At 42.5% G+C, this 19785-nt stretch overlaps 4 pseudogenes; 3 read left to right on the plus strand and 1 right to left on the minus strand.

The window, feature by feature from the left end:
• Positions 1-212: 212 nt before the first annotated feature.
• Positions 213-1930, minus strand: LOC143884339 (UDP-glycosyltransferase 88B1 pseudogene; annotated as a pseudogene).
• A 1305-nt stretch (positions 1931-3235) lies between these two features.
• Positions 3236-5119, plus strand: LOC143884340 (putative UDP-rhamnose:rhamnosyltransferase 1 pseudogene; annotated as a pseudogene).
• Positions 5120-8082: 2963 nt separating this feature from the next.
• Positions 8083-10132, plus strand: LOC143882718 (putative UDP-rhamnose:rhamnosyltransferase 1 pseudogene; annotated as a pseudogene).
• Positions 10133-15345: 5213 nt separating this feature from the next.
• LOC143882719 (UDP-glycosyltransferase 91C1 pseudogene) lies at positions 15346-16775 on the plus strand (annotated as a pseudogene).
• The last annotated feature ends 3010 nt before the right edge of the window (positions 16776-19785 follow it).

Raw genomic sequence — 19785 nt, forward strand, 5'->3', positions numbered from 1 at the left:
AAAATTGGCGGAACCGAACCCAAAATTCGGTTTCGTGGTCGAACCGAACCGAAACCGAACCATTGCCACCCCTAGTTATGCTATGTATATTGCATGTTAAGTAAGAGCCTAGCATGTTTGTGAACTTGTGTTCACGGACGTATGGTGCTGTCCCATGCTTGGGACGGTCTCGGTTTGGGGTGTGAAAAATCTATCCTCACCTCCACTGATCATGCAAGCAAGCTGCACATTGGCTTCATCCATACATAGAGAAAAACTACAGAGACAGAGATACAAGAAAGCCGCACATTCGCTTCATCCATACATAGAGAAAAACTACAGACAGAGATACAAGAAAGTCACACATTCGCTGAGAGAGAGAGAGAGAGACATTGGTGGGTAGCCATCTTAAGCCAGACCCCACCCAATAATGCAACAATCTACCCTTGGGAGGGTGGCAGGGGGTCCAATTCGTTTGAAATGTGGTGCTTCAATAAACGGGTGGTCAACTCGGCTAAGGTGGCATGAGACGATCCTCCCTCCCTCAATGCGCCCATCGCACTCTCTCTCATTGCTACCATCCGCTCCCTCAAAACCTTCCCTTGTTCCGACTCCATCAATCCTCTCACTCCTTTCTCCACCTCCTCCGCATTTACCACACCCTCCTTATCCTCCACAATTGTCATGCCCAGCTTCCACTCCTCCACCAAAATCACCCTATTCATTCGTTGTTCTGCATAGAGAGGCCATGCCAAGAGGGGAACCCCCGCACACACCGCTTCATTGAAGGAGTTAGTCCCGCAGTGAGTCACGAAACCACCCACCGATTCTCGACTCAGCACAGCCACTTGCGGAGCCCACGATTTCACCACCACACCCCTCTCTCTCGTCCGATCCAAGAACCCCTCGGGCAACACCGTATCCAAATCGAAATCCGCGTTGTCGACTTTAGGACTGCGCACCACCCACGCAAACCTCTGCCCACTCTTCTCCAATCCCACCGCGATATTCTTCAACTGTTCCTCCGAGAACCGCCCCATGCTCCCAAAGCACAAGAAAACCACGCTCCGAGGTGGCTGTGCATCCAGCCACGACAACAAGCAGTTCTTCACTTGGTCATCCTTGGATGCAATCAAGGGACCGATCGGGTAGATGGGCGGCGTGGGTCCGTCGGGAATGCAAGCCCCATCCGATATAGTCTTTAATGTTCGCGGCTCCAGCGAATGGAATGTGTTTATGATGATACCGTCGGCTTTGGGTAGAGAAGTGGCGATGTAGAGAAAGTGGTGGTAGCTTTGAACGTGACGGTCGATCATTGTTTGGGGCATGTCGGATGGGGGTATCGGCGGTACCCCAGGGAATTGAAGGGGATGGGAAAGGTCTTTGATGCTTTCGGTGGTTTGGCGGTGGAAGGTGGGAAAGTGAAGTAGGACGGAGAGGGCAGCAGCGGTGGCAGCGAAGAAGTAGGAAGGGATATTGAGGTGGGGGGTGGTGGAGACTAGTTGGAAGGTGGTTGCGCAGAAGTAGTCAAGGAAGAGGGCGCGGACTGAGGTGGTGGAGGAAATGGTTTGGAGGGCTTGGAGGACGAGAGGGTCGTTTTGGCGAAGGAATTCAAAGACGAGGTCTATAAAATGGTGGGATGGGGAATGATGTTGATGATTGTCAAGTGGAGGAAGGTGGTGGAAGGTGATGGAAGGGTGAGATTTGGAGACGGCTCGAATGTAGGGTTGGGTGGAGCCAGTGTTGAAAGGAGGGTCGGCGGCGATGAGGATGATAATGGAGAATGGATGGTGGAGAAGGAAGCGCTTCCCAAGCTCCACCATCCGCACTAGGTGCCCAATGCCCGGAGATGAATACATCACTATGCTGTCCTTCCCACTCATTATTTCTCCTCTCTTCACACCCTACAACTTAATTTGTTACTCTCTTTCTTTGTAAATAATGAGTAGGAGGGACACAGCTCTACTATATTAAGAGGAGCACTGCTAAGAAAACGGGATTCCGTTTTGGGAAAAAGAGGGCATCCATGTGGGGATAAAACGGGCATCAATTATTGGGCCATGTCCACTAAAAGACAAACGGAGGGAGCTCAAATCTTGCAACTGATAATGTAATTTTAATCATTTGACCTATGTTTCCACAGTGAGGGAATGTGAACTGACCAAATTGGTGCCTCTGGACAAGACCACCGAATACTTCGGTCGATTCGGATTGTCTGTTGCTTGATCTGAAGATTCGAGATGATCTGATCTTGACTGTGATGATCTTATCCTTTGATATGTGCAATTCAATTGATGTGATGGTGCATCTTGATCATTTGACCTTCGGAATGGCTGGGATGCACCCACATCGATATGCTATGTGATTTGAATTAAGAGAAAAAAAAGAAGAAAAAGTCTAAATGAGTGGCTGTGTTGGATGCAAGAACAATTGCTCGGCAATGATGGAAAGAATAGATGAGATGTTGGCTTCAAGAGGCGCATATTGACCCTCACCTAACTGTCAATGTGTGTACGTAGCTGAACTCTGTTCAAGATGTAGCTAACAATCCAATCGAACCTACCAAATGAAAGTATTAGGACCATTTGACTGCACTGATTTGATTTCCTTTTGATCTCCCTGTGACTTCTTCTTCTCCAAATCCTCCGCACATCTACCAGCAACCAAAGAGAGCATTAACCGTTTGAAGTAGACTTTCTAACAATTTGATTGTACCTCCACCGTACCAAGGCTGTTGTAACTTGTAAGGCCTTACACCATATAATTTCTCCTGCGTGATATTTGACCCAACAGAGCCTTGTTGTAAGGCCTCACACCATATAATTTCTCTTGCTTGATATTTGACCCAACAGAGCCTTGTTGTAAGGCCTTACACCATATAATTTCTCTTGCTAGGGACCATCGCTGGACTCATTTCTCGGGCCAGCTGTTGGATGCCAGCTGATGCATGAGAGAGCAGCCACCTCAGATGAATTACATGATCGTACCTCCACCGTACCAAGGCTGTTGTAACTTGTAAGGCCTTACACCGTATAATTTCTCTTGCTTGATATTTGACCCAACAGAGCCTTGTAAGGCCTCACGCCATATAATTTCTCTTGCAGCCTTGTTGTAAGGCCTTACACCATATAATTTCTCTTGCAGCCTTGTTGTAAGGCCTTACACCATATAATTTCTCTTGCTAGGGACCATGGCTGGAGTAGAAAAGCTGCTACCACTGCTCTGATATAAAAGCTACTTATTTGTTTGGGCCCCCTACAATAATGCGTGTGGCTCACTACACTTATAATGTGTGGCTGACCATCACCCTATAATTATTGTTGGCTTGTCTACTCAAAAAAAGGGTAGGTCTGTCATCGGAGGTCTCTCCCTCCTTATCTACCAAAAAAAGCGTAGGTCTCTCTCTCAGTTTCCAAAATAGCCCTGTATTCCATTCTCAGAGCTGTCCAAGCGTTAGCCAAAAGAGTAAATCGCATCTATTCGTTACTCACTGCCATCATTCCAACTCCCTCACAAATGGAAATTACAGAAGAAGTAGAGCTTCACCTTGTTATGTTCCCATGGTTAGCCTTTGGCCACATAATACCCTTTCTAGAGCTCTCCAAGTGCTTAGCCAAAAGGGGTCACCGTATCTCCTTCATTTCTACCCCTAGAAATATAGCTAGGCTTCCAAACATCCCTCCATATTTGTCCCCCAACATAAATCTAGTGGAGCTTCCCTTCCCTCACATCAACGCCCTCCCGAAAGATGCCGAGGCCACAAGAGACATTCCTCTAGCCAAGGGTCAGTACCTGTTAAAGGCATTGGATGGACTAGAGGAACCTTTCTCAGTTTTCCTTGAAAATGTATCCCCAACTCCAGATTGGATTATCTATGATATCTTCCCTCACTGGGTCTCACGAATAGCTGCTAAGTTCAAGCTCCCATGTGCCTTCTTTGGGGCGTTTAGTGCTGCCATGGGTGCATTCAGTGGCCCACCACCCCCCAAGATGATGCCCAGAACAGTATACTGTGGTTCCTCCATGGGTCCCATTTCCTTCTAACGTGGTGTACCGGCCCTACGAGGCTAGAGGAAGTTTTATGGCGTTATCAAGAGAAGATGTTTCCGGAGTGTCTGTCAATTACAGGATCTATTCGACACTTCAAGGGTGTGACCTTATCGCTCTACGAAGTTGCACTGAGTTTGAACCGGATTGGTTAGGTCTCTATGGTGAGTTATTGGAGAAACCAGTTCTTCCTATCGGTCTGCTCCCTCCTTCAATACAAGAAGATACTAGTAGTGGGCATGAGAAGTGGGTAGAGGGCGAATGGCTAGACCAACAGATGCCAGGGTCCGTAGTTTATGTTGGATTTGGAAGTGAGTTATTACATACTACAGAGCAAGTTCACGAAATAGCCTTTGGGTTAGAACTATCAGGATTGCCCTTTGTTTGGGCACTCCGAATTCCACCTGGTGTGGGCGAGGAGATGCTACCTATGGGGTTCGAGGATCGGACCAAGGGCCGGGGACTTGTTTGCAAGGGTTGGGTCCCTCAGCTTAAGTTCTTAGCGCACCCGTCAATAGGAGGTTTCTTCTGCCACGGGGGTTGGGGCTCAGTCATTGAGGCTCTTGGGTTTGGGAAGCCTCTTATTCTCTTACCCATGATAGCAGACCAGCCGTTGAATGCTCGCGTGATGGAAGAGAAGAAGATTGGTGTAGAGGTGCCAAGGAACGAAAGTGATGGGTCCTTCACGAGGAATGACATTGCCAAAACATTGAAGTTGGTAATGGTGGAAGCTGAGGGTGAGGAGTTTAGAGCCAAAGCGAGGGCAGTACGAAAGATATTCTCTGCTGAAAATGAGAACCATAGTCAAAATATCGATGGTTTTGTTCAATATCTCAAAGACCATAGAAGCCCACAAGGGTTGTCGTCATCTTCATGATTTACTTGTTCTTTTTGTGCAAGTCGGTGTTCCTTTGACCACTACGGTCGGATGTTTTGTGAAAGTCAGACTCCCCGGACTGATAAGTCGTGCTATATTTGTGCGTCAATAAGTATTAGGTTTGTGATTTTATAGATGGTCTTGACCATAGACCGTTAGAGGTATCTTGTACTTTGTAATCTTTGCCTGAAGTGGAAGTTTGTGTTTAATTTTGTTTGTTCTTCTGTCTTTCTATCAAACAATAGGTCGATGTTTGGAAAACTTAAAAAATATTACATGGAATATTTGTTGTGCCAGTTTTGAGAGGAGTTGGAGAAAACTTCGATAATTAATGTCGGTATGGAAAACCCAGTTTTGTTGTGGCGTTAATTATACCACTACGTTAATTATAGGGAATTTTCCCCCTCCCCTTCCCCTTCCCCTCCCCACTGCGGGGATGGTGGGGAATCCCCCTCCCCTCCCCACGGGGAATATCTAATCCCCATCCCCTCCACTTCCCCGCCCTGCATCCTTCAGGGACAATCACTTTACTTTGTTAAATGTTAGGTTTAAAACTAAAGATTTACTAGGGACAATCACTTCAGGCATGTTGCGGCTTGGCTGTTGCATGTGAGAGTAGCCACACAACCCACATAGGCTAAGATTTTGTCTTATGCATTTTATTAACCTGGGGACAAAGGTGGTTGCTCTCAGATTCATTTAATTGATCAATAGTCCCTAGCAGATCCCTAATTCCCAATCCCACTTGCCAAAAAGTATTGTACGTGCCACACCATAGGAAGATCCAAACCGTCCATTTGATGGGCACACCATACTACCATAGGCATAGGATGATTAGCCGATTTCACCCTCATCTCCACTTGGAGACGCCCAATTTATCATGAAAAACAATTCCTTGCAGCCAAATGTGCCCATAGAAAATTTCTTAATATATACATGAAGCACATTCCCAAAAATATATCACCTCATAAAAATTTATTTTATAACATTAAACAATGAATCATCTATCTATAATTAGGGTTGTTCATTATTCGGGTTTAACCAACCGAACCGAATTCGTTCGGTTATTTCGGTTCGGTTGGAAGATCAATCGGTTCAGTTTCGGTTTTCATGGATGCCAAATTTCGGTTTTCGGTTTCGGTTTCGGTTATCTCAAAAAACAATTCGGTTAGCCGAAATAATGATAAAAATCATTATTTTTTCAAAAAAAAGTGTGATACGGGCACTCCAAAGGATGATCAAAACCGTCCATTTGATTGATCACAACTTAATTAGGTTGTGCTCCAAAAATCATTTCAATTGGATGATCCAAGCCCTCCGATCGAAATCAAGATTTTGCATTTTTCCCTCTTTTTTTCCCACTATTCGGTTATTCAGTTTATTCGGTATAACCTAATAACCGAATTTTTAATCGGTTCGGTTTCGGTTTCGGTTACTGAAATTTGATAACCGAAATTATTTCGGTTATCAAATTTCGGTTATTTCGGTTCGGTTATAACCGAATAACCACCCCTATCTATAATATGAGGAATAAACTGAAGGGCGGGATCACACATCATAAAATTTATTTTATAATTTTAATCAATGATACCATGCAAATAATCCAACTATCATACCTAGATCTGTGTATTCTAACATGAACTTCTTTATTTGCAAACGGTCTTCAACATATGGCCGACCATCCAGCTTGACACGTAATCAAAGAATTACTTTCATTAATTTGAGTGGTGTGATGCCAAGATCTGCACGGATTGCGCATTTGCCTCGTGTTGCTGTTTAGAACTATAATCTCTCTCTCTCTCTCTCTTTCTCTCTCTCCTGCCTGGAATGCGTAGGCAAAGCCCGCAAATGCCATTAACAACACCTTATTGAAATGATACCCTAAGCTTTCAGTTGAGGGTTTTTTTTTTTATGGTATGCCTTCAGTAACGTTATACTAAAATAACCCAAGCCATTGATTTTTGTAGTATTTTATCTTACAAAAACATGTCCGTTCCGGATGGAACCAAGACCATGTGGGTTGCCTCATGAGCCATGATGCTATTCAAGATCAATGGTCTTGATTTCACATTCATGCCCCTCGTAGAAACTGAAAATTTGCCTTTTACCATCATCATTTTCAAATTTTTATTTACTAGAATATTTTTCTCTTCTAAAGGGGGGAGGGAAGCAACATGCACATAAAAATGAATATGTTGACCTTTTGATTTCACATTCATGAAGTACATGGGTGATGCGGACGAAAATCACCAAGAATAGTTTGGTTCGTCGGCATGGAACAATTTTCTTATCTTTTAATTTGTATTTTCGTCATTTTATTTGTAGCAAGTTTTTAGGGCATCAAATCCTGTTCTTTTGGCATGATTTTGGTGTTTTTGCAAAAGGTTTTTCTATTATCTATCTAAAGAGCACAAGATTAAGCGATTTGGACTTGATTTGGCTAAGTTATAGGCAATTTTAAGATATAGTAAGTGTCCATTACTGGATTACTATTTTAGGTAAGTTTTAGTCAAGTTTTAGGTTTTATTCATGTTATTTTAGATAGACGGCTACGATTAGTTGCTTAATCCTTAAGTTAGAGTTTAGGGTTTCTTTTATTATAAATAGATGTTATGAAAGTAATGTAATGGACTTTGATTATTGAATGAAATTTGCCTTTAGGCTTTTGAGTTCTTTTGAGAACTTTTAGTTGCTTGGATTAGCACCTGCAAGAGTATTTTCTAGTTTCGCTCTGAGAAACTCGACTTCGACGGGATCGAAGTAAATCACATCCCCTTCGACAATGATCAAAGTATTATATTCCCTACGACGGTGTTTGAATTGCCCTTTTTTTCATTTATTTTATCAATATTGCATCCACTGCTGCGCCACGAAGAGCGTCCAGATTCTTGGACTGCATCAATGGGCTAAGATTATTGTATTGCTGCGATTCTCAATAAGAAGCGTCGTAAATAGTAATACTTAACTGATCCTATTATTCAATTGATTTGCGTAGCTATCCCATGCTCAATTGATTACCTACGCATTTGTGCATGCCTAGTGCCGCCTTTTTGTTTAGTAATTTTTCCTTTTAGAAATGCCTCTCTCTCTCTCTAGCCAAAAGGGGTCATCGCGTCTATTTGTCCTCCACTGCCTCCCACCCTTGTCATTGTCATGAAGAAGTACAGCTTCATATTGCCATGTTCCCATGGTTAGGCTTTGGTCACATAATAGCCTTTCTAGAGCTGTCCAAATGCTTAGCCAAAAGGGCTCACTATATCTCCTTCATTTCTACCCCTAAAAACATTGCTAGGCTTCCATACATCCCTTCAGATTTATCCCCCAACATAAATCTAGTGGAGGTTCCCTTGCCTCACGTCGAGGGCCTACCGAAAGATGCCAGGTCCACCAGAGACGATCCCCTAGCTAAGTGTGAGTGCCTCTTCAAGGCACTGAACGGACTAGAGGAACCTTTGTCAATGTTCCTTGAACATGCATCCCCAACTCCAAATTGGATTGTTTATGATGTCTTCTCTTATTGGGTCTCGCGTGTAGCTAGGGGTGCAACTCGGGTCGGGTTGAGGCCAACCCGAGGAACCCATTTTTCCAACCCAACCTGACCCAACCCGATTTCCAACCCTACTGGATTCAACCCGACCCAACCCGAGTTCCAATCTCTGATTTGCAGTTTATGTTTATAGGTTAAAATAGAGAGATGAGATATCAAAAGAGAGGCTTTTGAGGAGTGTTGATATCAAAACAACTATTCTTACTATTTAGCTATGCTAATAATAGGCTTTTGAGGCTTTCGACAGAAGTTGTGGGCATTTAATAAACGTGAGGAAAGAGGCGTTGCTTTCTAAAAATGAGGAAAAAAGAGAGCTTTTAATGCTCCTTAGGGCACTCGTTAGCAAAACCCTTAAAAAATAGGTTTCTTTTTTGGATTTTAGTGCTTCTTTGACTAAGAAACTCATGGGGAAATGTAGTGGAGTTAGTGGGAATTTTTAAGAGCTTAAAAGCCTGCTTTTTTTTTTTCAGACAACCCGTGTGGGTTTTCCTGTTGGTCATACAGTACCTCTTCATATGTAACCCAAATTCGGGTTTCGGGTTGCCCGACACCCCAACCCGATTTCCAATTCGGGTTGATTTTTCCCAACCCAACCCAACCCGATTTGCGATAAAGCTTAACCTGACCCAACCCAAATTCGGGTTGAACCCAACCCGAGTTGCACCCCTATGTGTAGCTGCTAAGTTGAAGCTTCCATGTGCCTTCTATGGCACGTTTAATACTGCCATGGGTGCTTTCAGGGGCCCAACACCACCCAAGATGATGCCCTTCAAAGAAATCCTACATCACCAGAACAGCTTACTGTGGTTCCTCTGTGGGTCCCATACCCTTCTAACGTAGCGTACCGGCCCTACGAGGCTAGAAGAAGTTTTCAGGCGTTAACTAGAGAATATTCGACTGTCCAAGGATGTGACCTTATCGCTCTACGAAGTTGCACCAAGTTTGAACCGGAGTGGTTAAGTCTCCATGGCGAGTTATCCTAGAAACCGGTTCTTCCTGTGGGTGTACTCCCTCCTTCAATACAAGAAGAAGATACATGTGGGCATGGGAAGTGGGTAGAGGGAGAATGGCTAGACCAACAAAAGCCAGGGTCCGTAGTTTATGTTGGATTTGGAAGTCAGCTAATATTTAGTATAGAACAAGTGCACGAAATAGCCTTTGGGTTAGAGCTAGCAGGATTGCCCTTTCTTTGGGCACTCCGGTTTCCACCCGATGTGGGCGAGGAGATGCTACCAATGGGGTTCGTGGATCAAACCAAGGGCCGTGGACTTGTTTACAAGGGTTGGGTCCCTCAGCTTAAGTTATTGGCACACCCGTCAATTGGAGGTTTCTTCGAATGTGGGGGTTGGGGCTCGGTCATTGAGGGTCTTGGGTTCGGGAAGCCTCTTATTCTCTTACCCATGATAGCGAACCAACCTTTGAATGCTCGAGTGATGGAAGAGAAGAAGATTGGTGTAAAGGTGCCACGGAGCGAAAGTGATGGGTCCTTCACAAGGAATGACATTGCCAAGACATTGAAGTTGGTAATGGTGGAAGCTGAGGGTGAGGAGGTTAGAGCCAAAGCAAGATCAGTGCGAAAGATATTCTCTGCGGAAAATGAGAACCATAGTCGACACATTGATGATTTTGTTCAATATCTCAAAGACCATAGATTCCAATATGGGTTATCATCATTGTCGTGATTTACTTGCTCTTTATGTATTAGTCGTAGCTTTGACCACTACTCATCTCCCCAGCCAGACAAGTAGTGTTATTATGTCTCAATAAGCAGGGGTCCTAGGGTATTTCCATCATGAGAATCTCTTTGTTTGACTGAAACAGGTGTACTGAGATTAGGTTTGTGATTTTATATAAGGCCTTGATTCTTGACCATAGACCTTTATAGTTATCGTGTACTTTATAATCTTTGCCTAAAGTGGAAGCTTGTGTTTATTTATTTTTTCCCTGTTTATATCAAACTCTAGGTCGATGCTTTTCATATCATCAACGACTGCGTTTTCCTGTTTCTAGGAACATTGCTCTTGCTTTGCATTCCCAAATGATGGATGATCTGGGATGAATTTAAATTCTTGTTTTGAAAAACATTGCTCTTGCTTTGCATTCCCAAATGGTGGAAGATCTGGGACGAATTTAACTTGGAAAATACTAGATTGGCTCGTCGCCACCGTAAATATGGTACAATTTATGATGACCAATATAAACTGATGTGCGTGTGCCTGTGTCACACATATCTCTTATATTTTAAAAATATCGTGATTTTATCGCGAATTTTTCATATAACAATTGTTGGGAATTTAACAGGTTAGAACTCACCCCTAAAATCTAGTCATTAAGGGGAGGGTGCCCGAATCCTTATCCAATGTGGGATATTTGCTTTCATGTGAAACCCCCAACAATCTCCCCCTCCACATGGAAGCAACGTTGACAATCTCGCCCATCCATGTGTGTGCAATGTGGGAACTACGAGATCTTCCCTAAGGGATTTTTCTATCCTCGGATGCATACCGGGGTTACCGAGATCTTTTCTACCCTCCGAGGCACACATCGGGGTTACCACGGCCTGGCTCTAATACCATTTGTTGGGACCCGGTTTCCCTTAAGATTATTCTTAGTGGTGAGTTCTACTCGGTTAAATTCCCTACAACAATAAAATCCCTAAATAATCCCGAGATTTAAAAAATATAGCGATATTTTCATTTTTATCATTTACCATGAAAATATCACGATATTATGATAATATTTTTAGTATATTTTTTATTTTATGTCAAGAATCAGACTTGTCCTTGAAGCAAAAACTGGTTCCCATTTCATTGCAGCTCTCATTCTCTATATTTCATGCAAAGACATGCAAATATGGGTGGAATGCGGTCATTTTTAGCTAACATACAAAACAGAGTGAACTGCTTGAAAAGAGGTGAAAAATTGAAAATGCTAGAAAAAGGCGTGAAATTATTAGGGGAGCAACTTGGATCGGTTTAGGGTTGAAAAATGGCAAGCTGAACTGAAATCGGGTTGGGTTCAGGCTGAGGCGTTGGCAACCTGACATGACATCGAAACCCAAAATTTTAGATTTTTTAAGTTCTCATTTAATATGCTCTAACCTATAAAGTCGAGAACTGCACGAGAAGCGTCAGCAACCACTGGCATCAGGAGGAGGAGAAAAGAAACTATTGGCAACCTATCAGTTACGATTTTTCATATATTTTTTCTATTTTTCTTCTTGATCCTCCTGATTTTTTAGGGAAAGAATGGTATCTTTTCCATCTGATTTCCTTAATTCCCATATGGGTTTTTCCGGAGTTCATAACTCTCGAGCTGCAATGTTGCCCTTCAATGGCAAATTTCAAAACTCCAACCACCTCTCCTCAATTGCAAGTGGGATATCTTCCCCTTTCCTCTTTGATCCGAGTGGGTTATCTTTGATCAAACACCCAAAAATTATTGAAGTTTCTTTCTCTCTTGGGGTTGGAGTCGAGTTAGGGTTGGGTTCGGGTTAGGGTTCAGGCTGACTCACCTCAGGTTACAGTTCGAGCCTGGTTAGGGTTGAGTTCGTGCTCCTTCGGGTTGGGGTGGGGTTGGCCGCAACCCGACCCAACCTAGCCCCCAAGAAAATATCATTAGTAGGCTTGTTTATTGCTTTTGCACTTCCCAATAAGAAGCATTGAAAATAATAAAGAGAAAGACGGAGTTCGCAACACCGGAATACCCGCTTCTCAAATAGTGAAACCGAACACTAGCCCAAGATCAACAACCAAAGTAGAAGGAGGACAAACACCAGCATGATGCATCCAATATATGATAGAGGAACACCATACAAGATAAGAAAAATAGAGAGAAGAAAGCTTAAAAACAAGGAGAGAATGTGGGGCAAATTGGCACTTCCCTTCAAACACAAGCTTGCACATAAGGGAGCTTTAATGGAGGTCTACACAAGAGTCCTTCATTGGAGGTCTTGCTAGCGGAGAATCTCTACAAAAGTGAGTAAATGAGATTAGGTCTAGTCAATGAAAAATGGCTTAGATAAGTGGTAGTGGATATGAAAAAGTTGAGATTTAAATGCTTAGGAGAGTGGGGTGGTGGGTTAAAGTTTCAAGTAGTGTTTGAATTTGAAATTTGAAAGAAGTGGGAAAATATGGAGCAAACATGTGTTGCTAACACATGTGCAAGCTAGGCAAAATGTCCAAGCCTTTCAAGCCTTTCGCAAAAGGGGTCATCGCATCTATACATTCCCATAGCTCTCCAAGCCTTTAGCAAAGTGGTCATGGCATCTATACGTTATACTCCCTCCACCCCTAACGGTGCAATTTGGGAGTAAATGTTGGAAGTGGGATTGTATGTTTTCAATTAATAAGTGGTAGAACTTTGGAAGCGAATAAGACAGAAATTTAGGAGGAATGGCCCATATGATGATCAAATGATCTAACTTTCTTTGGTGTTTTAGAAGAAAGAGAAACTTGAGGTTAAGAAGAGAGAGAAAGGAATAGCTATACAAAAAACGTGAGAAATAAAAGAACAATTCAAAACCGTGGCAGCAATCTCTATCACATATTCACACGTCAACTGTCCTTTATATTTACACCACATAGTTGTAGACTTGTAGTTATTTTAGGCAAAAATCAAACTCTTACTAAAATAAGGCCTAGATAAATTAAAATTCTTTCTAATGTCTATGCGCGATAGAATCCAACTCTAAATAAGCTATGAAATAAAGTATAAAACCTCTAAATAAAAACTTGCAAATTGGTTATGATCTTTACATAATCTAGATTGTCGTCTATTTTTCTTTACAGCTTATTTTAATTAGATGCTTATGCCATGTTTCTCGACCTTAAAAAAACATATTCCATTGAATCTTGGGAGAAACTTCGACATTGGGAGTGAGGAGAAGTATGAAAAGCTCCTACAAAATCAGAAAAACGTACGAAAAACCAATTTTTCAAAACTTTTTTCCACTCCCATTAACTCAAGTCTCACCTCCTCATGTCTTCTCTTCTCCTCTTCTCATACAATATGGACCTCAAATATTGTAGGGTCCTTCTTGGGATCCTAAACTATACTTTGGTCAATTTTGAGACTCTAATTCACTTATTTTGGGATTTTATTCAAACAAGTGATGGTTTAGGGTCCGGTCAAAATGGGGTGTCTGCATGGGAGTTTGATGCAAGTGCATCCTTATCGATTGGCAAGGATTTAGTTTCCAAAAAATTTATCCTATCTTAAGTTAGCAAGAGTTGTCATAGATTTTAGTAACTCTGGTATTATGAGGAATAGAGAGATCTTTTCCTATTATTTAGTGCGTAGATTTAGAAGGATTTTAGGACCATTTTCTTTGTTATTAAAGAACGAATGTAACTTGGTGAAGGGAGTTTTTCTTTTTTTTGATTTGACGAGTTGAAATTTCACGTTTTGTGAAAATAGGCCACGAGCCTTTTTCTTCTCTTTTGGGCTACGGTTTTACAAAAATCATAGATCAAAGTGGGAAATTTATATTTATTTTTTAGATTGTGAATTGTTTATTCTTCCGCTCGCATTACAAAGGGGACCTTACTTTCAGGGGCGTTGAAACTCCCTTTGACTCCCACACATTTTGGGACATCATGATTGCCTTTTATCCTACTTGGTGCCTTAATGTTCCCTCCTATAATCTTCCAACCAAATTTCACCAAAAGGTAGTTTTTGGGTGGAAGAAGAGTGGAAAAGGTGTTGTCTTATTCTCTTTTCTCTCTCTCTCTCTCTCCCCCCCACCCACTCTCTTTACAAAATTCTATATTACACGATGGCCTACATCTTTCATTAATCTTCTAGATGATTGCCGTGCAGCCAAACACTACTTACGGCTCTTCCTCTACTCTTGTATACATCTTCCCTGTTTGTCTACTCCCTTTTGACCTCTTATTCCAGTAATCTCCCAGCCACCTTTGGGCAACCAAACAGAGCATAAGTTTTTTAGTTTCAACCGAAGAAATTCGGAAGAAGAAGACGAGGGAGGGTGAGGCAAAATAGGAAACCTGATTTTTGGGCGATTGGATATCCAATTTCACTATTTTTGTCCTAAAAAACGGGAAAAGGGCAAATGATGATACCGATTTACCTTTTTGCGTGGGGTTTCACCCTAACAAATCTCAACCACTTAGTATATCCGGCGGCTATGAGGTGGGCAATGAAGGATATTGTCCTGCCATGCCACGTAGGTTAAATGGCCTCTTTTGGTATAGGTTTGCTGACAAAACCCATAAGTTCTTTCTCTGCGAAACAGTCCCTTGAAATCCGAAAAGTTTGCCACGCTGGATGTTTTTGCAACTAATGATAATCCGGGGCGGCTAGCTTTCTTGCTAGTTGAAGGTCTCTTTTGGTTGCTTAAAGCATGGTTTGAAATTTTGACCGAAATCCGAAATTTCGAACCAAAACCGAAACGTTCCGAAACCGAAATTCCCGAAATTTACCAAATGTCGGTCGAAATTTCAGAAATTCCGTTCGAAATTTTGTCGACCACTGAAATTTCGTCCTAAAGAAACGCATTTTGTGTGCTAGTACCAAATTTCGTGTTTTCGGCTGAAATTTCGGTTTCGGATCAGTCCAAAATTTTAGCTGAAACCAAAATTTAAAACCAAGGCTTAAAGGCAGCCTCGCAGAAGAAGCCATTTTGATTATGTTTAAAAAAACTGGACTTTCCTTGGTCCTCCTGGGTCTTTGTAACTAGTTGCCTGATGATTCGATTTGCCCAGAGCTCAAATCTTTTGATCTAAACAGAAAACATAAGTCTACTAAAATGCCATTGAAAACACCTTGATCAAATGATCCTAGGCGCTTGATCCATTAAGGATCGGTTTAGACCACTTGGGTTGCCTCATGTTGCACTTCGCATCCATTCGTAAGACAGTCCATCTTCTTCGAAATGAAAGATCAAGAGGAAAAGCTTCACCTTGTTATGTTCCCATGGTTAGCATTTGGTCACATAATACCCTTTCTAGAGCTCTCCAAGTGCTTAGCCAAAAGGGGTCACCTTATCTCCTTCATTTCTACCCCTAAAAACATAGCTAGGCTTCCAAAAATACCTCCAGATTTATCCCCCAACATAAATCTAGTGGAGCTTCCCTTACCTCAGGTCGACGGCCTGCCGGAAAATGCCGAGGCCACTAGGGACATTCCGATAGCCAAGGAAGAGTACCTGTTAAAGGCACTGGATGGACTAGAGGGACCTTTGTCAGTGTTCCTTGAACATGTATCCCCAACTCCAGATTGTATTGTTTATGATTTCTTCTCTTATTGGGTCTCGCGAGTAGCCGCTAAGTTCAAGCTGCCATGTGCCTACTTTTGCACGGGTAGTGCTGCACCGGTTGGATTCTTCGGCCCACCACCTACGATGATGCCATTCAAAACGGACCGTAGTTCACCAGAGCAACTAACTATGTTACCTCCATGGGTCCCATTCCCTTCTAAAGTTGTATTTCGGCCCCAAGAGGTTAGAGCACTCATTGATGGGGCCCTCAAAGGAGAAGATGTTTCGGGTGTGTCTCCCATTTATAGGCTCTTTTCCACGCACGAAGGGTGTGACCTTGTGGCTATACGTAGCTGCACAGAATTCGAACCGGATTGGTTGGGTCTCGTTTGCGAGTTATTCAAAAAACCGGTTCTTCCATTGGGTCTACTCCCTCCTTCAATAGAAGAAGATATAAGTGGGCATGACAAGTGGGTAGAGGGCGAGTGGCTAGACAAGCAAGTGCCAGGTTCCGTAGTTTATGTTGCATTTGGAAGTCAGCTAATATTTAATATAGAACAAGTGCACGAAATAGCCTTTGGGTTAGAGTTGTCCGGATTGCCTTTCATTTAGGCGCTCCGGACTCCACCGGGCGAGGAGATGCTACCGATGGGGTTTGAGGATCGAACCAAGGGCCGTGGAATTGTTTGCAAGGACTGGACCCCCCAAGTTAGGCTATTGGCTCACCCGTCAATTGGAGGTTTTTTCTCTCATGGGGGTTGGGGCTCAATCATTGAGGGTCTTGGGTCTGGGAAGCCTCTTATTCTCTTTCCCATGATAGCGGACCAACCCTTGAATGCTCGAGTGATAGAAGAGAAGAAGATTGGTGTAGAGGTACCGAGGAACGAAAGCGATTGGTCTTTCACACGAAATGGCATTGCCAAGACATTAAAGTTGGTAATGGTGGAAGCTGAGGGTGAGCAGTTTAGAGCCGAAGCAAGGGCAATAAGAGAGATATTTGCTGCTCAAAGCGAGATCCATGGTCTATATATTGATGGTTTTGTTCAGTATCTCAAAGACCATAGAGGCCAATTTAGGGTATCATCATCTTCTTGATTTACAAGTTCTTTTATGTGTAAGTCGGTGTTCCTTTTGTTAGAATATGTGGGATCCAACGGTTGGATTGGGTTAAGATCCCACCGTTGGATCATCTTGGAGGTAGATTGGGTAAGTTGGCTAAATGAGGAGACTAGATAAATTAGGCGAGTAGATAAGAAGAGGCAAGCAAGAAAGATTAGGAAAGTAGATTTAATTAGATAGATTTGATTAGGATTCCTTCCCTTCCATAATTATCTTGATTTCCCTTCTATGCTTATCATGTAAGTGCTTTACATAAGCACCCTTTGATTATTGTAATTGCATCTAAGAATTAGTGAAATTTCTGAAGTTTATCATGGTATCAGAGCTATGTCGGCCCGGCGGACGGCCGAGTTAGCCGTCCGTCGGAAAATGGAACTGCGAAAACTGTGGTCAAGGACGGGTCAAATCGTCCCGCCAAAAACAGCCTGTAACTCTAAATCCCAACTCTTAGAATTCGCTTCCTTTGTGTTTGCCTCATTTTCATCTGTACTTTCCCATGTTCCATCCATGGGTTTTTCATCCATGCCTTCACTGCACTCGCAACCATCTCCCCTTAGGTTCATTTGATCGGCCTCATGGAAAGATAATGAAGTCCTCAATGTTTTGTCCAAATATCAAACCTTGAATTCCAACATCATGAAGAGAAGATGAGGGATGCCCACGGAACACAGAAGCCTATGGTGTAGACACAGCTAGCTTTTTCTTTGTTTTCAATGCACCCCATCTCTTCAATCTATCTCCTAAATTTTGATATTTGCACCCTCCTATTCATGCACCATTTAAATTCGTAAAGTCATTGCCTTTTTTTTATGTGCCGTTAGCTTTTCCGCTATTATTCATCGCCCATCTCTATACTTCCATTTTTTTTCTCTCTTTAATTCCTTGATCCATTTCAGTTGAGGTACCTCTTCGATGTGCGTGCCTAAAATAGGAGCTCTACTCAGTTGAGGGGCCTCTCTCCTCGAAGTTCGTGCCTGAGAGAGCAATTTGAAATTCCCATGAAGATTGGTATTCTAAAACCACCCCATGTTGCCATGCCCATCGAGGCCCATTCTTGCCCATTCTGGCATCGGTCCATAGTGACCCAATCTTACTCGCCCATCAAGGCTTGAGTCTTGTCTAGCCCATTGAGGTTGTGATCTATTGATCCATTGTTTTTTTTTCAAACCCTCTTTGCGACACATCAACAAGCGGCGTCTTCTTCGGCAACCATCGTTGTGATCATTGGCAGCAACATCAGTCTTCACCATCAACTTTTGGAAGTGTGCATCAAATTGGTGGATTTTGGTTAAATTTGTAATTTGGGAATTCTATTTTTTATATTTGGCAATTTTATTGTAATCAAACGTATATCGATTTTCAACCCATATACGTTTGAGGAGGCATGTTAGAATATGTGGGATCCAACGGTTGGATTGGGTTAAGATCTCACCGTTGGATCATCTTGGAGGTAGATTTGGTAAGTTGGCTAAATGAGGAGACTAGATAAATTAGGTGAGTGGATAAGAAGAGGCAAGCAAGAAAGATTAGGAAAGTATATTTAATTAGGTAGATTTGATAAGGATTCCTTCCCTTCCATAATTATCTTGATTTCCCTTCTATGCTTATCATGTAAGTGCTTTATATAAGCACCCTTTGATTACTGTAATTGCATCTAAGAATTAGTGAAATTTCTGAAGTTTATCACCTTTGACCACTGCCGTACGCTGTTGTTTGAATATCGTCTCCCAGGCAAACATATAATGTTATATTTGTATTTTTTTTTTATTTTTTTTTTTTTGAAATGATGATATTTTATTAGAGAAGCAAATTAATCCACAACCGAGACTGTCATGGCCTAGGTTAAAGAGCAAGACAAAAGGCAACTTTTTTTTTTCATGGATAAGCTGGGGTTTGGCGGGGACCCCTACTGGTTTATTAGAATATGAAAGATAACCCTATCACAAGAATATACATACCAGGAGAGCAAAAAACAAGACTTGTCCTTAGAAAGGATATTAAGGAAAAATAGAAGCACAATCTTAGGAATCACTAATAGGCAAGGGCATCTATCATCCGTTGACTCGATTTTCTATCTCTCTGGCTCTTTCGTAAATTCTGATGGTTCTTTCTATTCACCTCTTCCCACCCTTCATTTTCATGAGGTTGCGAGGCAGCAATAGATGGGAGAGCGCATGTTGAAGAAGGGCGAAGGAGGATTGGCGGAGATGATCCTTTGTCATTGGAAATGGTCAAGGGAGAAAGTGCAGAATCCTCACATAGAACTGAGAATTTGTTTCCATTTCTTTGCACCTGTGTGGGGCTAGTGGTATTAACTCCACTGTTACCTCTGATTTGATGAGCTTGTGGATGGAGTGAAGTAGGAACAGCCCTGTTGATTTGGGAGGACGATGTAGCCAAGGGTCTAGGAGAATCGTCACTTGAGATAACTTGAGATGATTGCTGATCCGGCATGATGATTGGTCTCCAAATCTGTCTTGGATAAGAAATCTGCTGTTCGGAACAATCAACAGATTTATGACTGAAATCTTTGCAATGACTACAACCTATGGGCTTCCAATCATACACAATTCTTTGCGAAATCACTCCCGAGGAGGTTCTAAGCTTAATAGAATCAGGGAGGTTCTGATCAGCTTACAAGACAAAAGGCAACTATACAAGAGCAAAAGAGATCATGACAGTAGAAAGTTGAATATTTCTAGCGCCACTCTAGCCATTCCATCCCGAGCTAGCCGGTTCACTTCTCTATTCACCCATCTCCTGACATGATGGAATTAGGGGCGGAGCTACATGTAGCATAAGGGGGCAGCTGCCCCTGTTGAGTTGGGTCAAACTCCTTAATAGGCCAAACTCAATTGGACCCAGCCTTATCTATTACCTGTCCCCCTTATGTATAGTGCCCCCTTATGTATAACCTGCAACCCTTATGTATAAATCCTAGATGGAATTGAAGTGAATGACCCTCCACCCGATTGAAAATCTCATCTATAACCTCTG

Source organism: Tasmannia lanceolata, unplaced genomic scaffold (genome assembly GCF_043159265.1).
Source record: "Tasmannia lanceolata isolate RefF3 unplaced genomic scaffold, GAP_Taslan_0.1 ptg000008l, whole genome shotgun sequence".
Classification (NCBI taxonomy): Eukaryota; Viridiplantae; Streptophyta; class Magnoliopsida; order Canellales; family Winteraceae; genus Tasmannia; species Tasmannia lanceolata.